This window comes from Mastomys coucha, unplaced genomic scaffold (assembly GCF_008632895.1).
Source record: "Mastomys coucha isolate ucsf_1 unplaced genomic scaffold, UCSF_Mcou_1 pScaffold7, whole genome shotgun sequence".
Lineage (NCBI taxonomy): Eukaryota > Metazoa > Chordata > Mammalia > Rodentia > Muridae > Mastomys > Mastomys coucha.
This window is the reverse complement of record NW_022196913.1, coordinates 39,611,215-39,626,759: the sequence shown is the minus strand read 5'-3', so window position 1 is coordinate 39,626,759 and position 15,545 is coordinate 39,611,215. Positions and strand designations below refer to the sequence as shown.

Genomic DNA, 15,545 nt, shown 5'->3' with positions numbered 1-15,545 from the left:
TTAAATTATTTGTGATTATTGTGATGGGTATTGTTTCCCTAATTTCTCTCTCAGCCTGTTTATTTTTGTGTAGAGGAAGGCCACTGACTTGCTTGAGTAAATTTTATATCCAGCTACTTTGCTGAAGTTGTTTATCAGGTTTAGGAGTTCTCTGGTGGAATTTTTGGGGTCATTTAAGTATACTATCATATCATCTGCAAATAGTGAAAATATGACTACCTCCTTTCCAATTTCCTTTGATCTCCTTTTGTTGTCTAATTGCTCTGGCTAGGAATTCTAGAGCAATATCGAAAAGGTAGGGAGAGAATGGGCAGCCTTGACTAGTTCCTGATTTTAATGCAATTGCTTCAAGTTTCTCTCCATTTAGTTTGATGTTGGCTGCTGGTTTGCTGTATATTGCTTTTACTATGTTTAGGTATGGGCCTTGAATTCCTGATCTTTCCAAGACTTTTATCAAGTGGAGTGTTGGATTTTGGCAAACCCTTTCTCAGCATCTAATGAAATGATCATATGTTTTTTTTTCTTTGAGTTTGTTTATATAGTAGATTACATTGATGGATTTCTGTATATTGAACCATCCCTGTATCTCTGGGATGAAGCCTACTTGATCATGATGGGTGATCGTTTTTAAGTGTTCTTGGCCTCAGTTTGGGAGAATTTTATTGAGTATTTTTGCATCGATATTCGTAAGGGAAATTGGTCTGAAGTTTTCTTTCTTTGTTAGGTATTTGTATGGCTTAGGTATCACAGTACTTGTGGCTCCATAGAACGAATTAGGCAGAGTACCTTCTGTTTCTATTTTGTGGAATAGTTTGAGGAGTATTGGTATTGGGTCTTCTTTGAAGGTCTGATAAAACTCTGCACTAAACCCATCTGGTCCTGGTCTTTTTTTGGTTGGGAAACTATTGATTGACCTGGCCTGCAGGTCCAGTAGTTCGGGGGAATGAGGAGGGTCACAACCTGTGAATAAAGAATGGGCGAGAGAGACAACAGGACTCAAGGAAGCATTGCTTGTCAAGAGCCGTTTACTTGGTTGAGGAGAGCATATTTAAAGCAAAAATCTTGGAGGGAGGGGGAGAAGAAGGAGAAAGAAGGAAGTTTACAAGGGAAGGGGGAGAGGAAGGAGGGAGATGGAAGGTTACAAAATCTTCTGGGGTTGAGCTCCGGGGTGACAGGTGGAGAGGGGGTGGATTTCCGTGAATGTTCTTTTCCCAGGGCCAAGCCGATCCTTGTGATTGTCAGGCAGGATGTTAATCTCAGGGTTCTCAATTAGCTGGGGCAGGATGTTTATCTCAGGGCTCTCATGGTTCCCAACAATTGATGACTGTTTCTATTTCATTAGGAGATATGGGACTGTTTAGATCATTTATCTGATCTTCATTTAAGTTTGGTACTTGGTATATATCTAGAAAATTGTTCATTTCATCCAGGTTTTCCAGTTTTGTTGAGTATAGACTTTTCAGTAGGATCCAATGATTTTTTTTTTTTTTTTGTATTTCCTCAGATTCTGTTGGTATGTCTCCCTTTTCATTTCTGATTTTGTTAAACTGAATCCAGGAACACATCAAAACAATAACCCACCATGATCAAGTAGTATTCATCTTTGAGGATACTTAATTAGGATACTATCTCTGTGCCCTCTAGATAGTCTGACTAAGGGTTTATCTAATTTGTTTATTTTTTTTTCAGAGAACCAGCTTCTGGTTTGGTTGATTCTTTGTATAGTTCTTTTTGTTTCCACTTGGTTGATTTCAACCCTGAGTTTGATTATTTCCTGCGATCCACTACTCTAGGGTGAATTTGCTTCTTTTTGTTCTTGAGCTTTCAGATGTGCTGTCAAACTGCCAGTGTATGCTCTCTTTAGTTTCTTTTTGGAGGCACTCAGAGCTATGAGTTTTCCTCTTAGTACTGCTTTCATTGTGTCCCATAAGACTGGGTATGTTGTGGCTTCATTTTCATTAAACTCTAAAACGTCTTTAATTTCTTTCTTATTTCTTCCTTGACTAAGTTATCTTGAGTAGAGTATTAAGCTTCCATGTGTATGTGGGCTTTCCATTATTTATGTTGTTATTGAGGATCTGCCTTAGTCCTTGGTGATCTGGTAGGATGTATGGAATTTGATCTTCTTGTATCTGTTGAGGCCTGTTTTGTGACCAATTATGTGGTCAATTTTGGAGACGGTATCATGAGGTGCTGAGAAGAAGTTATATCCTTTTCTTTTAGGATAAAATATTCTATAAATATGTTAAATCCATTTGTATCATAACTTCTGTTAGTTTCACTGTGTCTCTGTTTAGTTTCTGTTTCCATGATCTGTTCATTGCAGAGAGAGGAGTGTTGAAGTCTCCCACTATTATTCTATGCTTTGAGCTTTAGTAAAGTTTCTTATATGAATGTGGTTGCCCTTGCATTTGGAGCATATATGTTCAGAATTGAGAGTTCATCTTGGTAGATTTTACCTTTGATGAGTGTGAAGTGTTCCTCATCATTTTTGATCACTTTAGGTTGAAAGTGGCTTTTATTAGATAGTAGAATGGCTACTCCAGCTTGTTTCTTGGAACCATTTGCTTAGAGAATTGTTTTCCAGCCTTTACTCTGAGATAGTGTCTATCTTTGTTACTGAGGTGGGTTTCCTGTATGGAGCAAAATGTTAGGTCCTGTTTATGTAACTACTATATTAGTCTATGTCTTTTTATTGGGGAAATTGAGTCCATTGATATTAATAGATATTAAGGAAAAGTAATTGTTGCTTTCTGTAATTTTTGTTGTTAGAGTTGGAATCAGTTCATGTGGCTATCTTCTTTTTGTTTTGTTGAAAGACAAATTTCTTGACTTTTTTCAGGTGTAGTTTTCCTCCTTATGTTGGAGTTTTCCATTTACTATCCTGTGCAGGGCTGGATTTGTGGGAAGATATTGTGTAAATTTGGTTTTGTCTTGGAATATCTTGTTTTTTTCATCTATGGTAATTGAAAGTTTTGCTGGGTATAGCATCCTGGGCTGGCATTTGTGATCTCTTAGGGTCTGTATGACATCTGCCTGGTCTGCCTTCATATGTTACTTGACTTTTTTCCTTACTGCTTTTAATATTCTTTCTTTGTTTTGTGCATTTGGTGTTTTGATTATTTTGTGACAGGAGGGATTTCTTTTCTGGTCCAAACTATTTGGAATTCTGTAGCCTTCTTGTGTGTTCATGGGCATCTCTTTCTTTAGGTTGGGGAAGTTTTCTTCTATAATTTTGTTGAAGATATTTACTGGCTCATTACATTGGGAATCTTCACTCTCTTCTATACCTATTATCCTTAGGTTTGGTCTTCTCATTGAATCCTGGATTTCCTGGATGTTTTGGGTTAGGAGCTTTTTGCTTCTTGCATTTTCTTTGACTGTTGTGTCAATGTTTTTATGGTGTCTCTGCCCCTGAGATTCTCTCTTCTATCTCTTGTATTCTGTTGGTGATGTTTGCATCTATGGCTTCTTACTTCTTTCCTAGGTTTTCTATATCCAGAATTGTCTCCCTTTGTGATGTCATAATTGTTTCTACTTCCATTTTTAGATCCTGGATGGTTTTGTTCAATTCCTTTACTTGTTTGATTGTGTTTTCCTGTGGTTCTTCAAGGGATTTTTGTGTTTCCTCTTTAAGGGCTTGTACTTGTTTACTTGTGGTCTTCTGTAATTCTTTATGAGATTTTTGTGTTTCCTTTTTTAGGGCTTATATCTGTTTACCTGTGTTCTCTTGTATTACTTCAAGGGATTTATTTATGTTCTTCTTAAAATATCCTCTACCACCATAGTGAGATATGATTTCTAGATCCAAATCTTGCTTTTCCGGTGTGTTGGGGTATCCAGGACTTGCTATGGTGGGGGTATTGGGTTCTGATGATGCCAAATAGTCTTGGTTTCTGTTGGTAAGATTCTTGTGTTTGCCTTTCACCATCTGGTAATCTCTTGTGTTAGATGTTCTTGCTGTCTCTGGCTCAAGCTTGTTCCTCCTATGGGTCTGTAAGCCTGTGTCAGCACTCCTGGGAGATTAGCTCTCTCCTGGCAAGACCTCTTCACAGAGGACTGTGGATCAGCCCCAGCTCCTGGGTGCAGATGGAGGCAGAAAGGATGCTGTCCCAGCTGCTCTGCTGCTTCTGTGCCCTGTGCCTCCTGGCTGGTTCTACCTTAAGACAGCCACCAGAGAGAAGATCTTTTCCTTACATCTTACAATTAATTAATTAACCAGGAATTGCTCATTTTGCCATTATTTTCCCTGGTTACTTTGGCATTCTCCCATCATGCTAGGAATTCCTGTCAAATTTTGTGCTTAAGTTTTCAGTAATGTTCTAGAGTTGCATGTACTGACAATAGCCACAGAATTGCCTTGACAGAAATTCCCAAATTCTGTCTTCTACTTCCAAACACAATTCTGTATGTAAATCAGGAAACTAATAATTTTCCTGAGGAAAAAATATGACTCATCTATGCTTGTAGACATTTGTAACTTCCTTAGAGCTATTCTTGAAACTTCTACATTCTATCAAGTTCTACTTCAGTCTAAAATTTTATTTTTATTTTTATTGAAATGAAGTTATTTTCATATAATACAGTCTGACCCCTGTTTCCCCTCTCATCTCTTTCTAGATCCTCCTCACCTCCCCATCCTTTCAACTCCACACCTTCTTTCTCTCTCTATCTCTTAGAAAACAAGCCAGTTGTAGTGATGTATGCTAGTAGGATTTTCTGAAGGAGGTGGAGGCAGGGGGATCACAATTTCAAGATCAGCCTGTGTTATAGACTTGTGGGTTGGAGAGTTGGCTCAATGATTGAAGGGACTGACTGTTTTTCCAGAGAGCCCAGATTGAAAGAGGCACAGGGGACTTTGGGAGCTGAGTGAAGCTGTACTTCCTTGATCATATACTGGTTATTCTGAAATATTCAGCTGGTGGAACTCTATCAATGTGTACAGTTATGATTTGCACATACTTTTCTGCTTGTGTGTTATCCAGCAAAAAACTGTCAAAACCAGCTAATCCAAGTAAACCATGAGCCTGGGCTACAGAACACCCTGTATTACAAAATCTATTTGTGTGTTTGTTATCGTGTGCGAGTGTCTGCATGCCACATCACACAAGTGGAACTCATAGGACACTCATGCAGATCAGTTCTCTCTGCCACCATGTGGGTCCTGGGAATCAAACTCAGTCACCAAACTTGGTTAAAAAAAAAATCACAGCACAATTTCACAGGCCCTTGTGTGAGTAAAATTTGGAAGCATAGGGGTATATAGCTCTATGTGGTTTGAATGAGAATGGCCCCATGGGCTCATATATTAGTTTGCTTAGTCACCAGAGGGTGGTATTATCTGAGAAGGATTAAAAGTATTAGGAGGGGTTGTCTTGTTGGAGAGGGTGGGACCTTGTTTTCTCAGGGTGTAGGCTTTGAAGTTTCAAAAGCCCATGGCAGGCTACAACCCTCACCCCACCTCTCTATTCCACACCTGCCTGTCTGCCTGTGGATCAGGATATGACCTACCAGTCCCATAGCTACCTGTCTGCCATCATGCTTCCTGCAATGATTATAATGGACTAGATCTCTGAAACCATAATTAAATACATTGTTTTATAATAATTGCTTTAATCATGGTGTCTCTTTACAGCAATAGAGCAGTAACTAAGACAAGTTTCTAGGTTCTATTACCGTCACAGACAAAAAAAAAATTATTTGAGAAAAAATACAGACCTAAGTTAAAGCAGATATAAGTTGAAAGAATTTGATCCAAATAATCATATTTTCAATAAAAATAATTTTCAATAAAAAGAGGTTTAAATCCAAAGAATTCCACTTCCTGTTGTTAAGAGAGTGGTAACCTGAAACTCTCTACAGTTCTAAGTTTTAGGCATTGTAGAAATAGCTTCTATGAAGCTAATTCACAAAGCTGTTGGTCCAATGACAACCCCATCTTTGGCTCTCCTAACCTGGGAAGTATCCTCAAGCTGCAGTTACTTTCTGTACAGTACACCTTTTCCTGTGCATCTATGTCTACCTGGCATTCCATCTCAACTCCCTGCTATGGGTCAGGTCATTGTTACCCATGGCCTGAAGAGCCAACAAAGTACTTCAGATGGGTTTTGCAAGAACTTCTTTTGTGGAGAAAGAGGATCTCTTTAAATAATATGAGGATACAAGAGAGGCAAGAGAAATGGCTTTCAAGTAGATTTATTACCTATGTGTTTGCATGCTCCTATGTGCTCCTAAAGTTTCAATAAATGCCAAAAACACTCAATTCCAAAGAGTCACCATGTTTACTACTGGTCCTTTTCTATTGGTTGTGGTTCCTGTCATATTAATGTTGTGTCTTTCCAACTGTTAAATCTCTTTCCAAACTTTAATGGAGACTCCTTTAAAAGGCTTTGCAGTGGCATCCCCACCAACCTCAATCTTGTCACAAACATTTGATGCTTGCTCTGTCCAACACAGCAGCAGTTCTGCAGAAGCCTCAGTTGACTTAGATGGCAATCATATATGCATTCCCCAGGGCGCTCACTTATAAGCATATAAGGAAAGGAACTTCTAAAGTAACTCAAGCAAGTTCAGTTAATGTGTATCTCCTTGACACATCTATGTAATCAGCTTGCATATACGTTTTGCCATTTCACTGTATGCCTTCCATTATGACACACTCTTGTTTGGCATGCTCTTCTTTCCTTTAAGTTGTAAGCTGGTAGGTGAAATAGTTGCATCTTTTAATTGTTTACATTGCATCATACCTACAGGCTGTTTAGCAGCTCAGTGAAACCTGTAAAACTATTAAGCAAAAATGTGTGAATACAATATTTTGAGAAAAGGGTGTTTAAGAAATCTCTGAAATTAATAACCACCGAACTAAAGACTTTCATGGTGAATCTGTATGGAGTAAGAGTGTTTGTGATGCACCCCGGCTGGTAGTACTCATCCACTCATCTTGTCAGTTTTATGACTTAGATCGTTCAGTGTTTGATGTTCTTGTAATGGGGTTTGAAGACACAACAGCACCTCATAGCTCTTTCCTTGACTTGCAGGAGACCCATGGCTTCTTCACTACTTAACACCTAGACCGGAAGGTGGGTTGAGACAAGGTTGAGAGATAGGACATAAACCATCGAGGAGAGGTGCAATATTAGCAGCTGTAATGAGAGATGCCTGTGAGGAAAAGTTGAAATGACCAATCCAAATGAGGGTCAGGATTAGTGAATAATCAGTTATCCATACCCCTGTGGTCTGCAGTGACTACTGGAAATGTAACACTGTGTAGAACATTAAGCCATTTATTCTATCTGAAAAAAAAAAAATACAGTCAAGTTTATAAAGACAATAAGCACCAGGAGTTGTGCTAAGATACTCTTGCCTGGCCTGGGGAAGAATTTGATTGGCAGGAAGTAGGAGACTTTCGTTTTTTTCTAGACTCTGGTTCATGGATGGTATGGAACTAGTGTAGGTAATCTGAGAGAGAATGTGTGCTATCCCACCCCAAGCACAGCACTTGTGGAGTAGGAAGGTATGCTGACATCTCTGTGGAATTTCAGTGTAGTGAAGGGAGTAGGTAAGTTAAGTGTATGGGGTCTGAAGGGCTTTCTGTGGACTGCCACATACTACCCTCCTGAGAGGAGAGCATTCTGGTCTGTACTGAGGTAGGTGATATGATGACTTTTGGAAGTGACTCCTCTCCCATATTGTTGTCCTGCTGTTTCCCATGGGTGCACACATCCCAACCCTGCAGCCTTCCTCAGTCATGTTTGTCTGCCTTAACCCTTTCATGACAGGAAGTCCACACACTGAGAGCAGGGTGCTATTGTTTCAAGTACTGTCTTTTCTGGCATAGAAGTGCTTTGACATGAACATTCTCTTGTTTACCTCACTTTGGCTGATAGTCAAGTAACAAAATTCTGCTACTTTTCCATTCATGCAGGAAGAGAAAAACAACCCTCAGAATTTTTTCCTGAAAGTGCTAGTATCTTGGGAAGTAAAGCCTGGGACATCGATGCCACTAGGATATGGGTGTCCTGAGAATACAGGAGGGTTACTGAACAATAGATTTTTCTTGTAAAAGTTGAATAACTTGCATGAAGTCCCAGACAACACTGAGGTGTGGAGGATATTTTGAATGTATTGTTTTTTTCTATTAAATTTATTTATTTGTTTCCATTACAACCCAATATTAACTCTTCCTCTCCTCCCAGTACCCTCTCATGCAAGTCCTTACCTCCATCTTCCCTTCCCCTTCTCTTTTGAGTATCAACCCCTCTGGTTATCAATCCCTCAACATCATAGTCTCTGCCAGACTAGAAAATCCTCTCCCACTGAGACAGGACAGGATGTCCATTTAGGAGCTCCGATCCACAGGCAGGCAGGCAGGCAGGCAGCAGGCAGGCAGGCAGGCAGACTCAAGCACAGCCCATGCTCCAGTTATTTGGGGAACCCTCAAGAAGACCAAGCTGCTCATCTGCCACATAGGTGCAGGGGCCCTAGGTCCAGCCTGTGCTCACTCTTTAGTTGGTGATTCAGTCTCTGAGACACACACCCCCCCCCGAGTGTCCAGGTTAGTTGACTCTGTAGGTCTTCCTGTAGAGTCCCTGTCTTCTTTGGGTCTCTCAATCGTTCTACGAACTCTTGCGTAAGACTCCTGAGTTCTGTCTAATGTTTGGGTGTGGGTCTCTGCATCTCTTTTCATTGGCTGCTGGGTGGAGCCTTTCAGAGGACAGTTATGCTAGGCTCTTGTCTGCAAGCATAACTGTCAGTGATTGGTTCTTGCCAGTGGGATGGGTCTCAATTTGGGGCAGTCATTGGTTGGCCATTCCTGCAGCAATTTGCTCTCTCTTTGTCCATGTATATCTGGTAAGCAGGACAAATTTGAGGTCTAAGGGTTTGTGGATGGGTTGCTATCCTTATTCTTCCACTGGGAGTCCTGCCTGGCTACAGGAAGTGGTCATTTCAGGATTCAGAATCTGCTAAGAATGTCAGCTAGAGATCCCCTTAGACCCTCCGGGGCCTCTCTCCATCCCAGGTCTCTTACACTTTCTAGAGATTACCCTTCCCCCCATCTGGCACCTCCTAGAGATTGCCCCCTCCCAGCCGATCTCCCTTCTCTCTACCTTGTTCTTCTTACATATGATCTCCCTGTCTGTTTCTATACCAATACCGTGCAGTGCTTTGTGGTACAGCTTGAAGTCTATACTTGAAGGAAAAGTGATGCCTCCAGAAGTCCTTCTACTGTTCAGGATCGTTTTAGATATCCTGAGCTTTTTATTTTTCATATGAAGTTAAGAATTGTTCTTTCAAGATCTGTGAAGAATTGTGTTGGAATTTTGATGGGAATTTCATTGAATCAGTAGATTGCTTTTGATAAGATGGCCATTTTCACTATGTTAATCCTACTGATCCATAAGCAAGGGAGATCTTTCCAGCTTCTGATATCTTCCTTAATTTCACTATTCAGAGATTTCTTTCTTGAAGTTCTTGCCATATAGGTCTTTCACTTGTTTGGTTATAGTTGCACCAAGGTATTTTGTGCTATTTGTGGCTATTGTGAAGGGTACTCTTTCTCTAACATCTTTCTCAGTCCGTTTATCGTTTATGTAGAGGAGGCTACAAAATTGAGTTAAATTTGTATTTAGCCATTTTGCTGAATGTATTTTCTTGATTCTATGTATTATCTTAAGTGCCCCTGCTTTGGGCTTGCTTTGCTTTTAATTCTCCACCCTAACAACCCAAGAAAGAGTGTTTCCAGTAAGAGGACAAGAGTCATGTTTTCTCATGTGTTCCTGGCTCTCCAGAGTTAGAGAAATCCTGTGTGCGGTATGGGTAAGAGGCAAACCACAGAGCCATCTGAGACCCACTTCCAGTCATGAGTCATAGTAAGACACAGTAAGCAGTCAGGCTTCCAGTCTCTGTGTGGCCACTGGGTCAGTATGGACACTTGTCTCATGGACAGTAAAACCAGAAACATAGCCAGGTGGTGGTGATGCACGCCTTTAATCCCAGCACTTGGGAGGCAGAGGCAGGTGGATTTCTGAGTTCGAGGCCAGCCTGGTTGATAGAGTGAGTTCTGGGACAGCCAGTGCTATTCAGAGAAACCCTGTCTCGAAAAAAGAAAAAACGAAACAAAACAAAACAACAACAACAACAAAAAAGAGAGAGACAAGGCCAAATCCTCTACTGCAAAGGCTCTCCCTCAAAGCTTTCTGCCATAGCCTCTACCAACTGTCATTGGGTCAAGGCAAAACAGTCAGGGCAGAGAGCCAACTTTAGAGAGCTGACTCCAAGGCCAGCTTAGTTGTGACTCAGAGTGAGAGCTAAGGGACAGATACTTAAAGAGTCCGAGTCTCAAAAATACCTGACGAATGTTCTTTGCCTCTGGCTTTGACAGGGAAGAATCCTAGCAGACCCATTTGGCTTGTCCTTGACATGATATTTAGAAAGACCACAAGGAAGCTAGCAATGAGGCTTCCTGAACATTCAGCACCAAAGACAGGCTAGGGGCTCTGACACCACTCTGCCCTGTGAAAGAGACAGACACTCCATAGCAGGCTGCAAGGTATGGAGAGTCCCAATGTCAGGGAGGGGAAACAGAACAGTGTGGGGAGAGAACATAGTGTCTCCAGAATTGGGGTTGAGGCTCTGGCTTTATGTTCTGCCATCTCAGAGCATAGCTGAGATCACACAAGATGGAAGATGTCAGCTGCAACCCCACCAAGGCCTGTGCATAGGAGGGTGGCAGCCTAGGCCAGCCTGGGCCAGGAGAGAATAGTCTTGGATGCCAGACCTGCCCAACTGGGCTGTACCCTCTCTGTTCTTTAAAGGAGATAAAAGGATGGGAGAAATGGTAGACATCCCTGTCTTTAACCAATTGGAGACCAGCACATTATCTTCTATCACCATCCCCTCCACACACACATACTCAAATTTAAAGTATGAAATGCCTTCTTCAAGAAGCTATGCTAAAGTCAAAATTGCTAATGATCTCTGGTTTGCTTTCTCTACTTGCCCTGAGACTAGGCTATCTACTCAAAAGGTATTTCTTTGGAAATATTCTTTTATAAGGTCATTACCAATACAGCTGCTGATAAGGCTAAAGGAGACCCCAGGACTCACACTGCAAGGGCACACCATTGCCATAAGCCGAGTGTAAGTCCTAACTCGAGTGCTCTGCTTTCTCTGCAGTTTTCATCTGTAACATGAATATGTCAATGATGGCTGCCTCATGACATAGTCTGATTAAGTGTCATTCTTAGGTATAGCAACTGGCATACAGCAATTACATGATCTTTCTTCCTCTTCAAGGAAGTGGCAACATAATTCAACAGAAGAGAGAGTTTTGTCAGCTTAATGGACACGTACTTCTTTGATACATGCAAGACCCTGGATTCTGTCCCTAACGCCCCCTCCTGCCCAGATAACAGAAACTTTTAGGGAGCAGTACTACAGTCTGTAATTCTAGGACTTTGGAGGGCAAGACAGGAGGAGACCAAATTTGAAGTCACCCTGAACTACAAAGCAAGAACACATCACAGGAAACAACAAAATAAAACCAAAGAAAGAGGGTAGCAGCAACTGCTGCTTTATTGCAAAGTACCACTAGTGGCATGCAAGTGGCTTTGTTCAGGACAGCAGCACCAGAAGATGCAACTTACAGGAAAGGTCTTGAGATGTAGCCTTGGAGGGAAAAAGGGTAGCCATGGTTGAATGGCATTCAGGCCACCAGAAGAGCACAGGCCAAATAAGAGTGCCCTGACAACAGTGTGCTCTGTGGGGAACCATCCTTATGTGCTAGACAAATGGAGGCTTGGAGTTGGGCATGAGGAGGGCATGATCTGGGGCAGAGTCTTGGATGACTCCAGTATCTTCGCAGACCTTCCAGCTTTCATCAGTCTTGAGACATTCCCAAAGCCCTGCATCTGGGAGAAATTGGCTATAGAGCCTATGACAGCCCCTTCCCTGGCATGTTTGCTACATCTAAGGTTTTAGCTGATCTCTAGGTCCAAACAGCAGCTAGCTATTACTAGGACATAATCCTATACCCTTGGGCCTTAGTTAGACTCTTGTTGATGTTCCATGTCCAGATTTCAACTGGAGAAGAGAATTCAAAGATATCAAAAAGGGACAGGAGGGACTTGAAAGCAATCAAAGCTGCAGGAGATGGCTTCCTTCATTTGATTTCTGTTGCTGTGATAAAACACCAACCAAAACCAAACTGGCTTATACTTCAGTGTCACATAGTGCCCCACTGAGGATGCTAATGTAGGAGCTCAAGGAAGAGTCTGGAGGCAAAACTTGATGCAGAGACCACAGAGAAACATGTCTTACTATCTTGCTTTTCAAGGATTGCTCTACATTTTATCTTATATAAGCCAGTATTACCTGCCCATGGGTAGCATTGCAGAAAACACCCCATGATCCTGCCTACAGGTCAATGTGATAGAGGCAATTCCTCATCTGAGGTCCTCTCTTCCCAAGCGACTCTGGATTGTGTCAGGCATGCAAAAAATAAAGCAGCACAATTTTTCTGTCCTAAAAGAAAATGACCTAGGGGAGAGGCTGAGAATAATGATGATTCTTTTTTTTTTTAACAAAGGGCTAAAAGCGCTGTTTTGTTTGTTTGTTTGTTTGTTTCCTGGAAGACTAGTCTATGCTGCAGGTGGGCAGCACAGACTTGAGGATGCACATAGTATGCCCTCAACCTCCCAAATTCTCTGGCCCTTTAAGGGATGTATGCAAACCCACAATGTTGTCTTCAAGCTCAAGGCCAGACTGGCATACCCATGATTAACCTTCAGTTCACTCTACACTGTAAGCCAACACATTTGCCAGGTTCAAATGAGTTGGGAGTATGGGGCATTTCTTGGACCAGGAAGGATAGTACACTGAGACTGGAGAATGTCTGTCACTATTGCTACCTCTGAGTGTGTCCAAAGTGTGGGAACATAAGGGGAAGACAATGTGCATTTGCACAATCAGAGACTCATGTGGTCAATTGCCTGCTGCCCAGTGTCTGGAGAAGAAAAGATCACAAAAAGGAGAAATTTGGGTCAGAATTTCCATCTGCTATTGTGTTCCCTTCTAGACTCAGGATCACAATGTGTTTCCCGTAAGCTAAAGGTAGAGAGACAGTTACAGGGCCCAGAAGCCAATTATAAACCATTCCTGAGTCCTAGACACAATGAGCACTCAATAGATGTATGATGCCTGAGAATTTGGCTGGAAGCAGTTGTTATGAAGTTCTGTCCTAGTTGTCTGCTTCTTCAGAAAGGATGGATGCAGTTATGCTACTTTCTACATAGAAGAGCCCATCTAATTCCTCACTCTAATCATGTGGGTCTTTGTCTTCTAGGTCTTTGTCTCAAGAGGCTCAGTTGGGAGGACGAGTAGGCGTACACCAAACTAATGGTGGGGAGTGAAGAACTTGATGCATTCTTAAAGAATAATTCCACCATGAAAGGCCTACTGGTAGATCCTTGGGGGAAAGTGGCTAGGCTCTGGCTCTTTAACCACATAACCCCATAACCACAGCACCAATAACCAGACAAACCAATGAAGCCACACCACACTGCCATTGCTGCCCAGCTATAGCTAGGGAGCCAAACATTGTCAGTTTACAAGGAAAGAAACAGTGAGGCCAGCACAGGCAGCCTAGATTCTTCAGAACCTTGGCTTAGATGTTCAATTGCTTCCACTCCAAGTCAGATAAACAACTGGCATGAAACCTGGGTGCATACTTCCCCCAGGCAGAGTCCCTGGATCACCGCACTGGGATCAGCTGATTATGTGTCAAAGCTCTGAGTTCCATGCCTGCCTGAGTCAACCCATCAGAGAATGTGATTGAGACAAACCCTTAGGAAGCTTTTCTCTCACTAAAGTTAGAGTATGGTTTGTTTCCTGGAGTTATACCTCTGATAGCAGTTGAGAACAATTGCAATTTTCTTCCAAAAGGGCTATGATGATTTGAAAGAGAATGGCCCAAGTAGGCTCATGTTTGAATACTTGGTCCCCATTTTGGTAAAACTATTTGGGAAGGGTTAAGAGGTGTGGTTTTGTTGGAGGAGGTGTGTCACTGGGGGTAGGCCTGAACACTTCCAAAGACATCACTCGGAATCTTCTCTTTCTCTCTCTTAGCCTCATAATTGTATATTAAGATGTGAGCTCTCAGCTATTTCTCCAGCACCATACCAGCTGCTTTGCACCCCTCCTTGATGGTCATGGACTCTAGCTCTCTAAATTGTGAGTCTCAAATTAAACATATTGTTTTATATATATATATATATATATATATATATATATATATATATATATATGCGTGTGTGTGTGTGTTTTAGATATGTTTATCACATGGGAAAAAAAGACAACTAAAACAACGTAGCCAGGAGTGAGGTATTGCTAACCTTGCTGTGTTTTGGAATGTGGAAGACTTTGAGACTTTGAACCAGGAAAGCAATTGAACACTGTAAGCAATGTTTCAACCAGTGTTAATGGGCTACTGTATAGGGGCTTGTATGTATTCACTTATAAGTAGATATTAGCCATAAAGTACAGGATAACCACATTACAATCCACAGACCCAAAGACCTCAAATGACAAGAAGGGCCCAAGGGAGGCTGGTTGAATCTTTCTCAGAAGGGAAAATAAAAGCGATATTGAAGGTGGCAGGATGGAGGGAACTGGTTGGGAGAGGGGATGGGGAACAGAGTAAAGTAGGGGATCTGGTGTAAGAAAAGCGTGGGAGAGAGAACAAAATGGGAGTAGGTAGTTGGAGGCATCTCTAGAATGTGGCAGAGACCTCAGTAAGTTGGGGAAGGCAGGGTGTCTATGGGGATGGCTCTAGCTGAGACTCCTAGCAGTGGGGGATAAGGATCCTGAAATGGCCACTTCCTTCAGCTAGGAAGGACTCACAGTGTAGGGATAAGGACAGAAACCCATTGATAAAACCTTTGACCTAAAATGTATCCTGCTTACAAAATGTGCGGGGAGAAAGGTAAAGCAGAGACTGAGGGAATGGCAACCTAAATTGAGGCCCATCCCATGGGCAAGAACCGGTCCCTGACACTATTAATGGTACTCGGTTATGCTTGCAGACAGGAGCCTAGCATTACTGTCCTGTGAGATTCTCCACCCAGCATCTGACTGAAACAGATACAGAAAACCCCAACCAAACATTAGATGGAGCGCGGGGAGTACTATGGAAGAGTTGAGAAAAGGATTGAGGGACCCGAAAATGGAAAGGACTCTACAGGAAGACTAACAGAGTCAACTAACATGGACCCTTGGGGTCTGAACCACCGACCAAATAGAGAACTTGGGTGGACGTAGGCCATGCCCACCCTACGTATGTAGAAAATGTGCAGCTTGGTCTTCATGCAGATCCCCAACAAGTGTAGGTGTTACCTAGTTCGGATTATCCCTGAATTTGATGCCTGCTTGTGGATCCCCTTCCCTAACTGGGCTACCTTACCTGGCCTCAGTGAGAGATGTCCCTAGTCCTGCAGTGACTGATTTGCTCTGTGTGTGTGTGTGTGTGTGTGTGTGTGTGTGTGTGTGTG

The 15,545-nt window shown here is 42.0% G+C and overlaps 1 long non-coding RNA gene across 4 annotated transcripts in view; it reads right to left on the bottom strand.

The window, feature by feature from the left end:
- Positions 1 to 6,182: 6,182 nt before the first annotated feature.
- LOC116082431 overlaps positions 6,183 to 15,545 on the bottom strand; it is a 60,143-nt gene continuing 50,780 nt past the window's right edge. For all 4 annotated transcript variants that reach the window (XR_004115296.1, XR_004115300.1, XR_004115298.1 and 1 more), the window contains one exon: positions 6,183 to 7,067. This is a non-coding gene — a long non-coding RNA (uncharacterized LOC116082431). The remainder of the gene's footprint in view (positions 7,068 to 15,545) is intronic.